Below are 13,331 nucleotides of genomic sequence, written 5' to 3'. Positions count from 1 at the left end.
AGATCACGCAGCTCGCTTGATCACGCGATCACGATCGCGTCTGCAATGTATGGAACCGCTGCAAGGCGCGAAAACAGCTGAAATTTTCAAACAATAGACCGCGAGCCGTTCCTCTCTACAGGGAGCCCTGCTTCCATTCGCAGAATCAAGGCCGCCCGCACAATTGACTGCTCCTATACGCAATACTCACTACTTGCAACGTCAACCGAACGTGGCACGCGACTTCGATAAGTCATCCAATGCAGAATACGCAATACCGTCACTGGAAGTGCGCCGCGCAGAGAGAAGAGAAAGTGGGGGGAAAAGGAGGCGGGGCACACGACAAAGATGACGCGGTCTCCCGGGTACGGTCGCTTGCGGGACGCTAGTGGAGGCCGAAAGATAGCGTGTGTCTATGTTTGCAGCGAAGCTCGCCTCCTGGCCAGCATGGCGACTCGACATTTCAATTTCTTCTGTGTCCTCCAAGAGCGAACCAATTTGAAAAAAAGAAAAAAAAAAAGAAAGAAAGAGTTCTCGCGGTAAAACGCTCCCTCGATCGCGCTGCATCGAGTTGCAGCTTTACTGCATCCGAGTTCATAACCTAAATTTCCGATGGGGCCTGACCCTTGCTTGGTACCCAGCTAATTTGTCGACTCCTTTCTCCGTTCCGTGCCTACGCTTCTGAGGTTCAGACACTTCTGACCGCTGGTTGACCATTTCCAAACACTTCCTGGGCAAGTCTCACGCACCTGCGCGTACGTGACATGACGTCAGCTAGGTCACTGTTGCGCGGCTGGTCAACGTCAGAATTGATATCGTGCGACTTGGCCCGACTGCAATAGAATCCAATGGAGATGCTACTGAGTATAAAAGCCGCGATGATTATGACGCCACCGCTTTCGTCACGCCGGGCTTGGCACTGCAAATTTCGGGCCTATAGTAGCGTGACGTCAATCAAGCAGAGTGCACAGGCCTTGAGCTGTCTATATATAAAAAAAAAGAAGAAATAGCTGCTACCTCTTCCGTAATGTACGCAGAACTGCAGCATGCAGGTGGACACATTTTTCTTTTTTATTATTTACGGTACAGTTGGGGCCATAAGGCCGTTACCGAGTGGGATTTAAGGCATCACAAATACAATGTGGGTGCTACAACAATAGGTTATCAAACATACAAATTCGGTGCCACAACAACAACTTATCAAACACTGTAAATAGTGAGGGAAAAAAAAAAAAAACAGGGCAATCTCAGCCGGCGGGCGATGACGTCATATTCTCGCGCGCATGCCCGCAATCTCTATAGGTGTTGCCACTTCTTGTCACACACACTGCGCGCATAAGGGCGCCGAGAGGCGAGGCGACGCGACGGCGTACAACTGACTACAGGGGCGAAGTCGCGCCGATATGAACGCAGAACAATGTGCACAGGGGGGCAACAGTGTCGCAGCAGCTACACAGGAAGGAGCGGTGAACGAGTCTCGCCTAGAACAATAGCGCGTGCGGGTCGAGCAGTTTGTCACGACAGCCAGCGCGTCCCCGTGAGGCAATGCATACATGCAGGAAAGACGCACCGAGACGTTCGGGCGCTTTGTTTTACCGACTCGGGTAGTGAATGACCGGATTATTACGCCGCCGAATATATACAGGGTCTACCTGCTAAGACGGATCAATCTTCATAAAAAATTTAAAAATAAAGGGGGGGGGGGGGGGTCAATTTTGAACGGACGGAACTAAGTACGTTACGTTCGCAGACGAGTTGAGAAGCCACCGGCATATTATTGTTTTTTTGATGACACACACACACACACACACACACACACACACACACACACACACACACACACACACACACACACACACACACACACACACACACACACACACACACACACACGCACGCACGCACGCACGCACGCACGCACGCACGCACACAGGTTATTACGAATAACTATCCGACACGTTACTTACCGTCCTAACTGACAATACGTCAATTCGGAAGTTGCAGACAGTTATGAGTAACATCTAACAAGAATGTCTACGGTATGGATACATTTACCGTGCTTGACTTGAACAAAAAAAAAAAATTAAATTATGGGGTTTTACGTGCCAAAACCAGTTCTGATTATGAGGCACGCCGTAGTGGGGGACTCCGGAAATTTGGACCACCTGGGGTTCTTTAACGTGCACCTAAATCTAAGCAGCCCTTGACTTGAACAGCTGACAAAGATTATTATAATCCAGACGACAGATATTACCAGATGACAAAGATTTATCAAACGCCAGTTGGAAGTCGGCGCTTGGTCCTAGTCGCCTCTCTTTTCGTGTGCGTTTCGTGTCTGTTTTTGCGCTGGTCGTATCAATACGGAATGCCAACTAGCCCGCGGTCCCACACCTTGACAAAGAAATTAAGACAGCGAAATACAAAAAAAAAAAGAATACCACGTGATTATCGCACCCACCAGCACTATATGAGAGTTACTGTATGTGCTTGCCGCGGAGTGACATAGTCGCGCGGATAACGAACCAAAGTTTTGAGGGAAAGGCACGCGTCACGTTTTGCAGGAGCCAAGTTGGTCGCGACATCACGGTCTATCCGCGCTATAGGGACCGGGCGCGGGATGAATTTGGACTGGTGGCGCCTTCATGCGGCGGCGCCGCGAAAGTAATGGCATGTGGCGGCCGGGCCGCGCGCAGCTGGCGCTGCCGTGAAACCAAGTCTGATCAAACATCTTGCGTTTTTGGGTGCACCAACAGTTACTGAAACATGACTGAAGTTGGTTAGGCCATTCAATTCAATCGTTGCTCATCGCGACATCCGTTTTCAGGCGGAAAGTCTGTATATGTGCGGTCTGTATATAGGCAGCACTGTTCAGTGCTCAGCAATTGAAACGCGATACTCGAATCGCATGGTCGCCAGCGCTTTTTGCACTGACTGATGCAAAGCACCAAACTGATGCATGGTGGTGTAGAGTGAAAGCGAGAACCTTCCTAACGCATTATGACTGCATTTGGTCCCACGACGCGCACCTGTGGCGCGAAAAAAAAAAAAAAAAAAAAAACGGCGGCATCCGCGCGCTGCCAGCGCTTCAATCGCTGGGCACTGTACATTTCCGACGCTGATTTGCTATAGTCTAGTTGTTCTAACGTTAATAAAAGAGCCGTTCATACGCAAGAGCTTCGTGTCACACTTGCATGTCTTCGCCTCCGCAGTGTAACGGCTCCGGAGTGTGGGAACGGAAGGCGAACACTCAGATTTGTCGTCATTTTGCCATCTTATCAGTGTATCAGTCTTCCTTTTAATGTACATTTTCCTTCGTAGCAATTCCCAACTCTGGTTGCGTCCGGCACATGACTGTGCTGTGCATCGACTGCCAACGCCAACGCAGAGGCGTGTTCACACTCGCTGCCCCCGACGGCTGCCGTCGCGCTAAGTTATATAAAATCGGCCGTACTGAAGATTTAACTAGTTTATGATTAATTAAGAATGGCGAAGCATTGCGAAGATGAACTACAACGGAGAGCGAACGAGAACTTACTGACACATGTGCGATCGGCGAAGCCGCTCAAGAAACAGAATAAGGAAGACGTATGTCTCCTTTTTTTTCTGGCCATAATTTTTGTGTTCTTCGCCTATTTACATGATTAAATACGCGACAATGTTAACTCGCACAGCAAAATAACATCTGGAATATAACTGCTGGAGTTCCACGGCATGGCTTGCCGCTGTGAGCTCCGTTCGCGTGCATGGTGCATTTGCATCGCAATTTGCGCTTGTTTTCTGCTTTATATACTACCTGATGCCACGAATGTGATCTGCTTCGTACAAGGGACTACCTTTCTCAAAAGCAGACACACGAAAATGCGTTTTCCGGTGCGTCAGCCCCTAAAAACCGGAGTGCCAAATCACTGGAAGCACCAAGCGCCGTCATCCCGTCGTCTGCTTCACATGCCAGTGCTCTGACAGCTGCCGTTCGCGGCGCTGTTCGCCAGCATATCGCCGGCGCGCCGCTGGCGCCTTACGACGGCCGCCCGGTGCCTATACCTGCGTGGTCGCCCGGCTTTACTTAGCCGCTGTACACTCGTGGACCACCTTACTGTAAACTAATCGCATCGGAACTACGATATATAGATGAACACAAAAAAGACGCGACTATCTTGCCCCGACTAACGATAGGTGAGTTCGTATAGTCAGCGCTCTGTCTTATCGGTTCTGCTGTCAGGTCAACAGGGCCTTTTCCTAACGAGCTAGCTTTCCCAGCGAGGGCAGTTTGCCCGACTAATGGCGGCGTAATCACTTTTTTTTTTTTTTAGCAACAGTGTTTTGCTTGTATTATGACACAGAACAAGAAGGTATAGACGCGGCTCCCGTGGTGGGGATCCATGCGCGAGACAAAGCCCTGGCAGCATGCGCAGCTGTAGCACATCCGTGTTCATTTGAAGGATATGACCCAACGAGGTCATATCCATCATTCCATCATTGTCCACCGCGTTGTCATCGTAGAGTGGTCGTCATGACGTCATGGGCGACCTTGCCAAGCGAGTGCCACATGCCAAAGTTTGCGGAAACCGGTGACAATTAAGGTAGCCGCGGGACAACGGAAGTCTCGGAATTAATGCACCACTAAAGATTTTAAACAATCGCGACTTCAGCAATACTGCGCGTCGGTATACACTGATCGGTTAGGTGAAAAACTTTAATCGAACGCTAATCGCGTTACCGTAGACGGCCGTCATGGTGAGATATGGGTTCTGCCGCCATTTTTTTTCTCTCCCCGTTTATGTTAGATTCAATACTGTGTTACACAATTTATTTTTATTTGATTTATGATCCGTTTCTTTCAAGCTTTCGTTCTATACTTATTATTATTACACCGACCGGTTCGTGGCTTATCTATATACCAAGGTTTGTTTGGACTCAATGTTAAAGTAATCATCATCATCATCAACAACGGTGCCTGCTGTAGGGAAAACCTGCAGTGCAGTGAAGCGCACTGGCGAATTACGAAAAGGGGGTCTACACACCCTTCGTTGCCCCTCTCTCTAAGGTATAACGTAAATGCGGGCGTTTTTAATTTGTAAGCGCATGCGCAGTCGATCCGCGCTCAAGATCTGGTATACGAGTGGCGCGCACCCATCGATCGCATAAGCGGCGCAACGAAGTCACTTTGCATCTGCCATCTCGACCTTCTCGCTTAATTCACAAAGGTCAGGACGCTGAGGCGAACTCGCAAGCTTCTCTCGCAGATGTGACGTGTTACGCGAACCTGCGCTTTGCTTCGTCGCAAATTCGCACGAGACACCGAAGAGCTATTTTCGTACTACGAAGCACGCGGTACATGCACGCGTATGCACGTCGCCACCGGAAACACGATGCCCACGTTCTCAAACACATCGGCGTATAATACAGGGTGCCCCAGCTATGATACACCGACATAAAAAAACAACTATATTTTCTGCGCATATGAAACCGAAACCTTTTTGTATTTTACCATCAGCATCCCGAATATGCATTCAGTACTTCTCAACTGTTCCCAATTACTTGATACATATGGTTAACTTTAAACTGCGCACGTACAAGCTACAGTGTTCAGTAAACGAAGTGCAGGCAAGATTGATTATTATTGTTGAGCGACAAGACAAGCTCCAAAGGACGGTTCATTTTTTTTTTTCTTTCTTTCCTGGGTAATGTGCGAATGCAATCGTATGCCGTTTGCAGCATCTTGCCGACCATGCGGACTGTGATAGCAGACTTCGCATTGACGGAATAGATCATTCGCAAAATCCGCCTTTCGCGTATCATTGCGCGGGCTACCCCTTAAGGCTGATTCACACGGCCGACGCGACACCGATTTTTGGTCTGCCGACTGTTGGCTACGGCAGTTTACAGAACGGAAGACGCTCTGGCCAACCGTTTAAAGGAACGGCAAAACGCTGTCGCCAACAGTCGGCAGACCAAAATCGGTGTCGCGTCGGCCCAGCGTGAATGAGCCTTCAGCGAACGCCGCGAGAAACGAAATGGCTGGCATCGAACCGCCGCCGCTACAGGCAGTCTGGCACGCTGTAGGAAGCGAGCTGCGACGATTCTGTGAGCGTATACCATGGCGTTGGGCGCTCAATTTAGCTGGGCAGGCCACGTAATGGGTATGATGGGTAACCGGTGGACCATTAGAGGTACAGAATGGGTGCCAAGAGAAGGGAAGCGCAGTCGAGGACGGCAGGAAAACTAGGTGGGGTGATGAAGTTAGGAAATTCGCAGGCGCAAGTTGCAATCAGCTAGCGCAACACAGGGAGATCGTATGCGAGGGGCCTTCGTGCTGCAGTGGGCAGGCACCCAATAGCTATGCTGCAGAACTCTGTACAGAATATCAACAGTTGCGTAGACCCTTTTCGCGGAGCAGTTTGCTCACGAGGAACGACATGGCGCTTTCGGCGACGCTCCGCACGTTGCCTCAGCGAAAGCGCGCGAATACGAAACCATATCACCGTTTCTGCTTTGCTACTGTGCGATCAGCTGTCGGAAATGCCAGTGGGTTTTTGCTTACGCACTGTGTTACGCACTGTCTTCCAGTCACGCTGCAAAACCTCGAACGGAAGAGGGAGGACGTGTGCGGCAGTTGGCTGCAAATATAGTGACTGACATGCGAATCTGTATGGCCAAGTCCACGGACCGCTGCTATACATATGGACTGCCCCTGTTGACGGCCGCCCTTCGCGGTGCACGGCTTTCTTCGGGGATAAAGCAAAATCATTCATCCGCCAGCGTTGTATCGCTACCCTCCTAAGAAAGAACTTCAGTCACGGATCGTCGGCAAGAGTGAGCACTGCTCGTTACACAGTGACAAAGGGCTTCTGGCATAGTAAAGCTTCTCGCACGTTATCCGCCTCCCACTCACACACTAACCTTCGCACGCCTTATCGTCCACGCATCAAGAATAAGAATTTGGGCGCACACTCGAATCAATGCGCCGAAGTATGGGTGACGGCGGCTACACCGACATCAAACGCGAATGTTGGAAGCTGAACGTTTCGTGACGGTTCACAGAGTAAGCGAGTGACTAGCGATAATAGGTGTTCGTCACAGGCTATTTCGAAGTACAGAACATCTCCGTTCCAAGCCTTGAGCACAGCAAGAACAAATCCGCAGTGGCGTGATCGTAATGTTGGCGTACCAGCACAGTGGGAAGCTGCGTCCGTGACGTAAAGCGAAAGCTCTACGTCACGGGCGTCACGGAAAAAGCTCAACGTCACGAAAAAAGTCACACTATACGTCACTTTACGTCACGAAAAAAGATCAACACTCAAAAACCACTGGAATGCGTTCGGACGTGGGTGCTTAGTGAACGAAACACCAAGGGATAATGGTAGAAGTCAGTCATGAGCGTGACTCAGCAAAAATGACAGTGACTCAGCGAAAAACGATTAACACTAAATAACTATGGAATGGGCTCGGATGTGGTATACTAAGTGAAGGGAAAGGTTGATGGTCGAAGTAATAGTCATGAGCATGACTAAGGCTTTCGCCTTAAGGTCCCTTAGGCGTAGCTAATGGGACTCCTTATCGATGGTGTTGGGGTAAGTAGTCTCTCCTCTCACGGCGTACCGCATTGAGGGGGAGAGAGAGAGAGACGGCTCTCGCCGCGTGCTCCCCTCCGCTCAATGGCGCTGAGCCGTGCTCCCTCAAGGGCTGCAGAAGATAGCGCCAACATTTCCCTTCTCAAACGAACCACTTTGTAGTAGTCCGCTCAACGATGGAATGCAAAACGCCGGAAACATGCGCCACGCGCTGGCTTGTTTCAGGCGACGGGGATCGCGACACATTTGCGCTATCGCACAGCAATTACTGTGACGCACTAAAAGCAACCAGTGCCATTACACTCTGCGAAGGTGGATGACCAGCGGAGCTGTATATACGGCGATAAGCTATAAAGACACATACCGCACGAAATGTCATTTTCTACCGTCTTTATCACTACGGTGACTGTAGCTTTGTGGTCGCTATGGTTGGCGGCCATGGGTTCTGTATAACGATGCCTGAGCGGGAATGCGCGCGAAGACGTTAGCAGCCTCCCGCCGCCTCCGCGCCCACTCCCGCTCACGCCGTCGTTCTTCGTAGGCATGTCGTTCTTCCTCGGTCCGCACAATACGCGGCCTATACCCATTACACGGCCGGAACGCAACTGAGACAACGTGCCTATACAGTGCGTGACGTCACCAGCCGGAGAGACACACCTATTGGCTATTAAACGCAGCACACCGGCGATACGCTCCTTACTTTTTGTATCGAGGCTACGGCGTTTTTTGATCTACGCGCTCGGTCTACGCACGCAGCACATCCGCTGTAAAATGCGACACGCTACTGTCACATTGAATCGCTATATAGAGTCGGATCGGGTCGGCTCGTCGGGATCCAATCCAGCCGTCGTCAAGGGGAAAGGCCCAGTGGGTCGGCTGAGGCCCTAATATGGCACACGACACGCGGAGCTCGGGCACACGGGTCGCCAAAGTGTTGTCCCCATGTGCGCACCTTCTTTGCACGCATATTTCGTGAGCACGAGCTACGAATCTTGATTCGAATCGTGGCGCGTCGGGTCGATGCGTCGCCACGTCAACACGATCACGATGAAGTCGTTGCTTTCAAATGTAGCGCAAATGAGTACACATACACACGAAGAAGACACGGCAGACGTGTGTACTTACTTGCGCTGCATCTGAAAGTAACCATGTTAGACCAACTATAGCCCAACGGACGGTCCTTCTGATGAAGTCGAGTCGAGTCGGCTTGTCCGGCCGAAATTCGATCGTAATAGGGTTCGTGTAGACGATGGCGGTTCGGGACCGAGGAAGCATGGAGGCGACTTCTGTGTCAACCCCGGCTGACTCGTGTTGCTAGTTCAACTCGACTTCTGATTCACCCGATCGCGTATATGTAAACGTAGTTTGTGTCAGCCCGACTTCTCGACCCTATATGAAAACTAACTCAGTTCTGCGCTATAGTGTCCTCAAATAGTTGCCAGCAAGTATTTAGAGAGAACGATGACGACACACTTGTGAAAGTTTCACCATCCCATGCTTTTCGCGCCCTTTTTCTGATCTGCAATTTTACTGGCCGCCGAAGATAACAGCAGCTAACATTGGCAGGGGCCGTTGCTACGTACCACGGCACTCCGAAGCCGCGGACGGCAGATAACGGGCAAGCTGCAGAGCGTGACGTCACGGAAACGTGATAACTGACGTCACATTCTTCGAGCTCCGTGCAGACGAAAAAACAAAAACTGAAAATCTCTACAGGCGTGAATATTCCAGGAAATCAAGATTAATAGCCGTAGCCGTGTTTTGAAAGTTGGTACTTGGTAAGCGTTACGTCAAAGCGGCGAACAGGTAGAAAGTGTCAACAGATTCGTCTGTTCTTTAACTGTGGCAAGCGGCAATTACTGTTAGAGCGATTATTAGTGGGTGATAATTACTCTTACGGAGCAAAGTAGCCCAAACAGCGTTGGCTTCTTTTAAGAGTGTCTCTAGCCCTTCTTTCGTTGGCAAAGTGACGGAGCTCAGTATACTATACTCACAATACCATAGACAAAAAAGCCAATTAACGGAACTGACATTTGGGCTAGTTGGGTGCGGCTTCATCCTACACTAATTACACCCCAAAAATACAAATGACACGGACAACATACCCGTTGCTTCTTTCATTCTTGTACGCGTCCCAAAGCCGCTAGCGCGCTCACGCCTTTCCGCCTCGTGACGTCACACCACAAACAGACAAACTCGAGCAACAGGGTTGCGTCGTTCCGCGGACGGCGTTCTGACTCCGCGAGGAAACGCGGGCGATGACGTCACGCAACCCTGCTGCCCTTTGCACGCGCGTCTTGGGCGACTGCGCTACGAATCTCGGCGAAGTTTCGGCTACCCTTTCCAAATCCACACGTTCGAATTGCTGCGCGCATTGCCAAGCAAGTATTATCTGAGATAAAACACAGCGACGCCCGGAAATGTCGGCACTGCCAAATGCCCGGATCACCTTTAAACGGCTTTGTTCTCTCAGTGCCGTGTATCTTAAGTAGTCGATGCTCCGGCGCCGGTGACGTTTCAATCGGCCACAAGTAGCAGGAAACGCTCCGGAAGCTCATGGAACCACGTATCACTTCGCGCGTTTCGCGGTGTTCTTGATCTGCGACACCTTCCCTTCTAAAGAGCAACTACCTCGTATAAGGAAACTACAACTTGCGGACGCAATTTTACGTCAAATCACGCATTATTTGTGCGCCCTAGTATGTTATTGGTCGCGTGATGGCCTGCGGCCGCTGACCGCAGCAACATATCTCTCCTGTTGGTCGGTGCTTAATAGTTTCGGATCGCCGTCGCCTTCCACGTAACAAATGCGCCACATTTCGCAACGTAAAGGTACGACTTTTTTTTTTTTTTTGTACATCTAATTACATGACGCGCGCCTGTACCCTTCTCTCAAATATGACGCACTATTTTTGGTAGCGAATGCGCGCAGTGTAAAAAGTATACATCTAGCCTCGGTACAGTGTAAGCCTTGTTAGCGACTGTCTGCGGTGTATAAACAGTACAGTGCGTATCAGTCCAGCAAAATAACTAGTTGGCACCGCTTCAACGCAGGGGTAATAAGCGATCCTATACTTCTACATGTAAGGAACAAGCAACCAGGCGCTTGTCTCGCGTCAGCTTCGCACTACAAAGCAGCAGCACCGCCCCGTTATTTGTCTCGAGCTTACGTCGCTTACAAACAGGACAGAGTAGCGCATTCAGTTCATACTGCTACAATGTGCGCCCGCTTCGAAAAGCGGTCCACGGCAACTGGCGGCACGCCGCGATACACACACACACACACACACACACACACACACACACACACACACACACAAAAACAAGAGGCTGCGCGTCAGAAAAAAAGAAGAGGTCGACCCAGTAATGTGACGAGGCTCTCGCTTCGGCAAAGCCACCGCCAGTCAAACACAACTACGAGCCCAGAAGATAGAATCAACGAGAATCTCAACCAAAGCCGATCAGGAAGGACAGGCAGCGAAAAAACCACGGCACGTCGACGAAGCAACCTAAAACGAGCCTTCTAGAAGTAGGCGACTGCGCCTCTCCCGGGCGCTAGCGGAGAAGACGACGACGGTAGTCGTACGCCGCCCGAAACGCGTTCTCGACGCTCGCGGCGTGGCCTAGAAGAAGCGAGAGCCACCGACCGACCGAGCAGCGAGCGAGGGAAGCGAGCCTCGCCGTTCACGGGCGTCCCCTCGACTCGTCGTCGCTGCTAGGCATAGCGCGATGCCGACGGTCAGCTCGCCTCGTTCGGCTACGCGACTTTTTCCCCAACCCCGCCTCGCTCGAGGAAAGCAGAAAAAGGACGCACTCACGGCACGCAGCGGAGACAACAAGCGCCGGATAGGCTTCTTGACCGCAGCGCAGTCGTCGACGCAGCAAACAACAGCATCCACCGTGGAAGAAGAAGACCGGCCTTTAGAAAGCTCGCGGCCTCGTACTACACCAGCAAGCACCACCACTACTACCAGCACCACCACCCCACTTTGAACAACACAGGCACCGTCGAAATGCGAGCCTCCTCCGGATGGAACCGATATTCCGCGACCACCAACCACCACCGCTGGCACTCTTGTTTGCAGACGCCGCAGCTTTTTGTTTTGTTGTTCTGTCGTCGACGACGACGCCGCAGTCGTTTTCCGGGCTACTTCCAGGCGCTGAAGTCCGCAGCCAGCCACAGCAAGCCGCTAGAGAGGGGGGGCCTCGCGAAACGCAGCGGCGTTAGCAGCGTAGTAGTACGCGAGGCTGTAAGCAGCGCGAGCGAGGGTCACGGAGGGAGGGAGGGAGAAGCGTGGCGTTAGGCTTAGCACCCTCGCCTTCGCAGCAGCTCTCTCGAGCCGAGAAGACACGCTTGACGGCTGCGCCGACAGATGGCGCTACCTGTATTTCCACCCCCTCGCTTCGCTCGCACAGGCCGGCTGCGCCCGTTTCTTCCGCGCGCGCGCCGAAGCAACCGAGCCGACCTCGTGAAAACGAGCGACACGGTCGCAGCGGCGGCCCGCAACGCCTGCGGCCGAAAACGCTGCCGAAGTAGAGAGTCGTATGCAACTTACGTTGATGTTGGCGACGACGTCGTCGAAGGCAGCGAAAATCCAGGGCAAAGACGGGCGACACAGACAAAATAAAACAGTGACGCAGCGACGCGACTTCGCAACCCCCCACCCCTGAGACTACCGCCAAGGCGTCGCCGCGGTCGCCGGTTTCTCTCGCAGACGAGGAAGGCAGCGGCGCTGGCAGCCAATCGCGGCGCGCGACGCGGAGAGGCCGCGGCGCCGACCAATCGGAGAGGGCGTAGCAAGGAACGAGGACCACGCTTCGCTTCTCGCGATTTCTCGCTCTTTCTCTCTCCCTGCAGCAGCAGCGACAACGCTGACAACGCGGAGCAACATCCAGGCGTCACACCGCACGCTAGCTTTTGGAGATGATAAAACCCTAGGTCGGAACTAGCCTGTAGAAGCGATGACGTATGAGGAAGGGGAGAGGTGTCGCGAATGAACTAAGTTGTGGGCGAGCTCGGCAGTCGTCGGGTGCTCCGAAAAATCTAGCGCTGTCAAACGGCACTTGACAGAGGCGACGCGCGATCTTGTGCAGCAGAACAGGCGGGCGCATATTTCGACTAGAAGGAGAGGAAAAATAGCAGAAGGTAGGCGACAACGGGGGAGATCGCTGTTGAGACGACACGGCTGGCAGGAGCCGCTAGCTTTCATTTGACTAATTAAGCGTCGGCGGCGCGCGCGCGTTCAATTAGGGACCGCGTTAGCGAGATATCTATGCCGGTGTACAGAGAGGGCGAGAGAACCGGGACAGGGCGAAGAGGTCACGGCTTTTTGTTCGTGGTTCGGGCGAACTAACGCTTCTCCGCTTTTCAAACTCTTTTCTGTGTTTGGATCCACGTCGGGAGCGTTCGCCAAATCCGTTTCCGTTGACAGCGCACTTGTTGCGCGGCGGGGGGCAATCAAAATAAAGCGGTTAAAGGGGGAGGATGTCGCAGTGCGCACGTGTTTTGTTGCGGTTGTAACGCGCCAACTCAGCTGTAAACGGTAGTTTGTTTCAATTATTTCTTTCTTTATGTTCTGGGGGTTTTACGTACCAAAACCAACGGTCTGATTATGAGGCACGCCTGCAGCAGGTGACTCCGGATTAATTTCGACCACCTCGGTTTCTTAAACGTACACCCAATGCAGGGTACATGGGTGCGTTTTGCATTTTGCCCCCATCGAAATGCGGCTACCGTTATCCAGACCGTTATCCGGGCCCTCAACCGAGAGCATCCGGGCA

The 13,331-nt window shown here is 52.0% G+C and overlaps 1 long non-coding RNA gene across 2 annotated transcripts in view; it reads right to left on the bottom strand.

Annotated features, from left to right (window-relative positions):
• The window catches only part of LOC119458006 (uncharacterized), a 75,104-nt gene extending 62,749 nt beyond the window's left edge, over window positions 1-12,355 (bottom strand). The window contains exon 1 of one of the 2 annotated variants that reach the window (XR_007467819.1): window positions 12,107-12,355. This is a non-coding gene — a long non-coding RNA (uncharacterized LOC119458006). Of the gene's footprint in view, window positions 1-11,368; window positions 12,050-12,106 lie in introns of those variants that run through there. The other variant, XR_005193406.2, reaches the window with a different exon arrangement.
• Between the last annotated feature and the right edge of the window lie 976 nt (window positions 12,356-13,331).

The sequence above is a fragment of the Dermacentor silvarum genome, chromosome 7, assembly GCF_013339745.2.
Source record: "Dermacentor silvarum isolate Dsil-2018 chromosome 7, BIME_Dsil_1.4, whole genome shotgun sequence".
Lineage (NCBI taxonomy): Eukaryota > Metazoa > Arthropoda > Arachnida > Ixodida > Ixodidae > Dermacentor > Dermacentor silvarum.
Note: the sequence above shows the minus strand (reverse complement) of the source record. Positions and strands in the feature narration are given on the sequence as shown.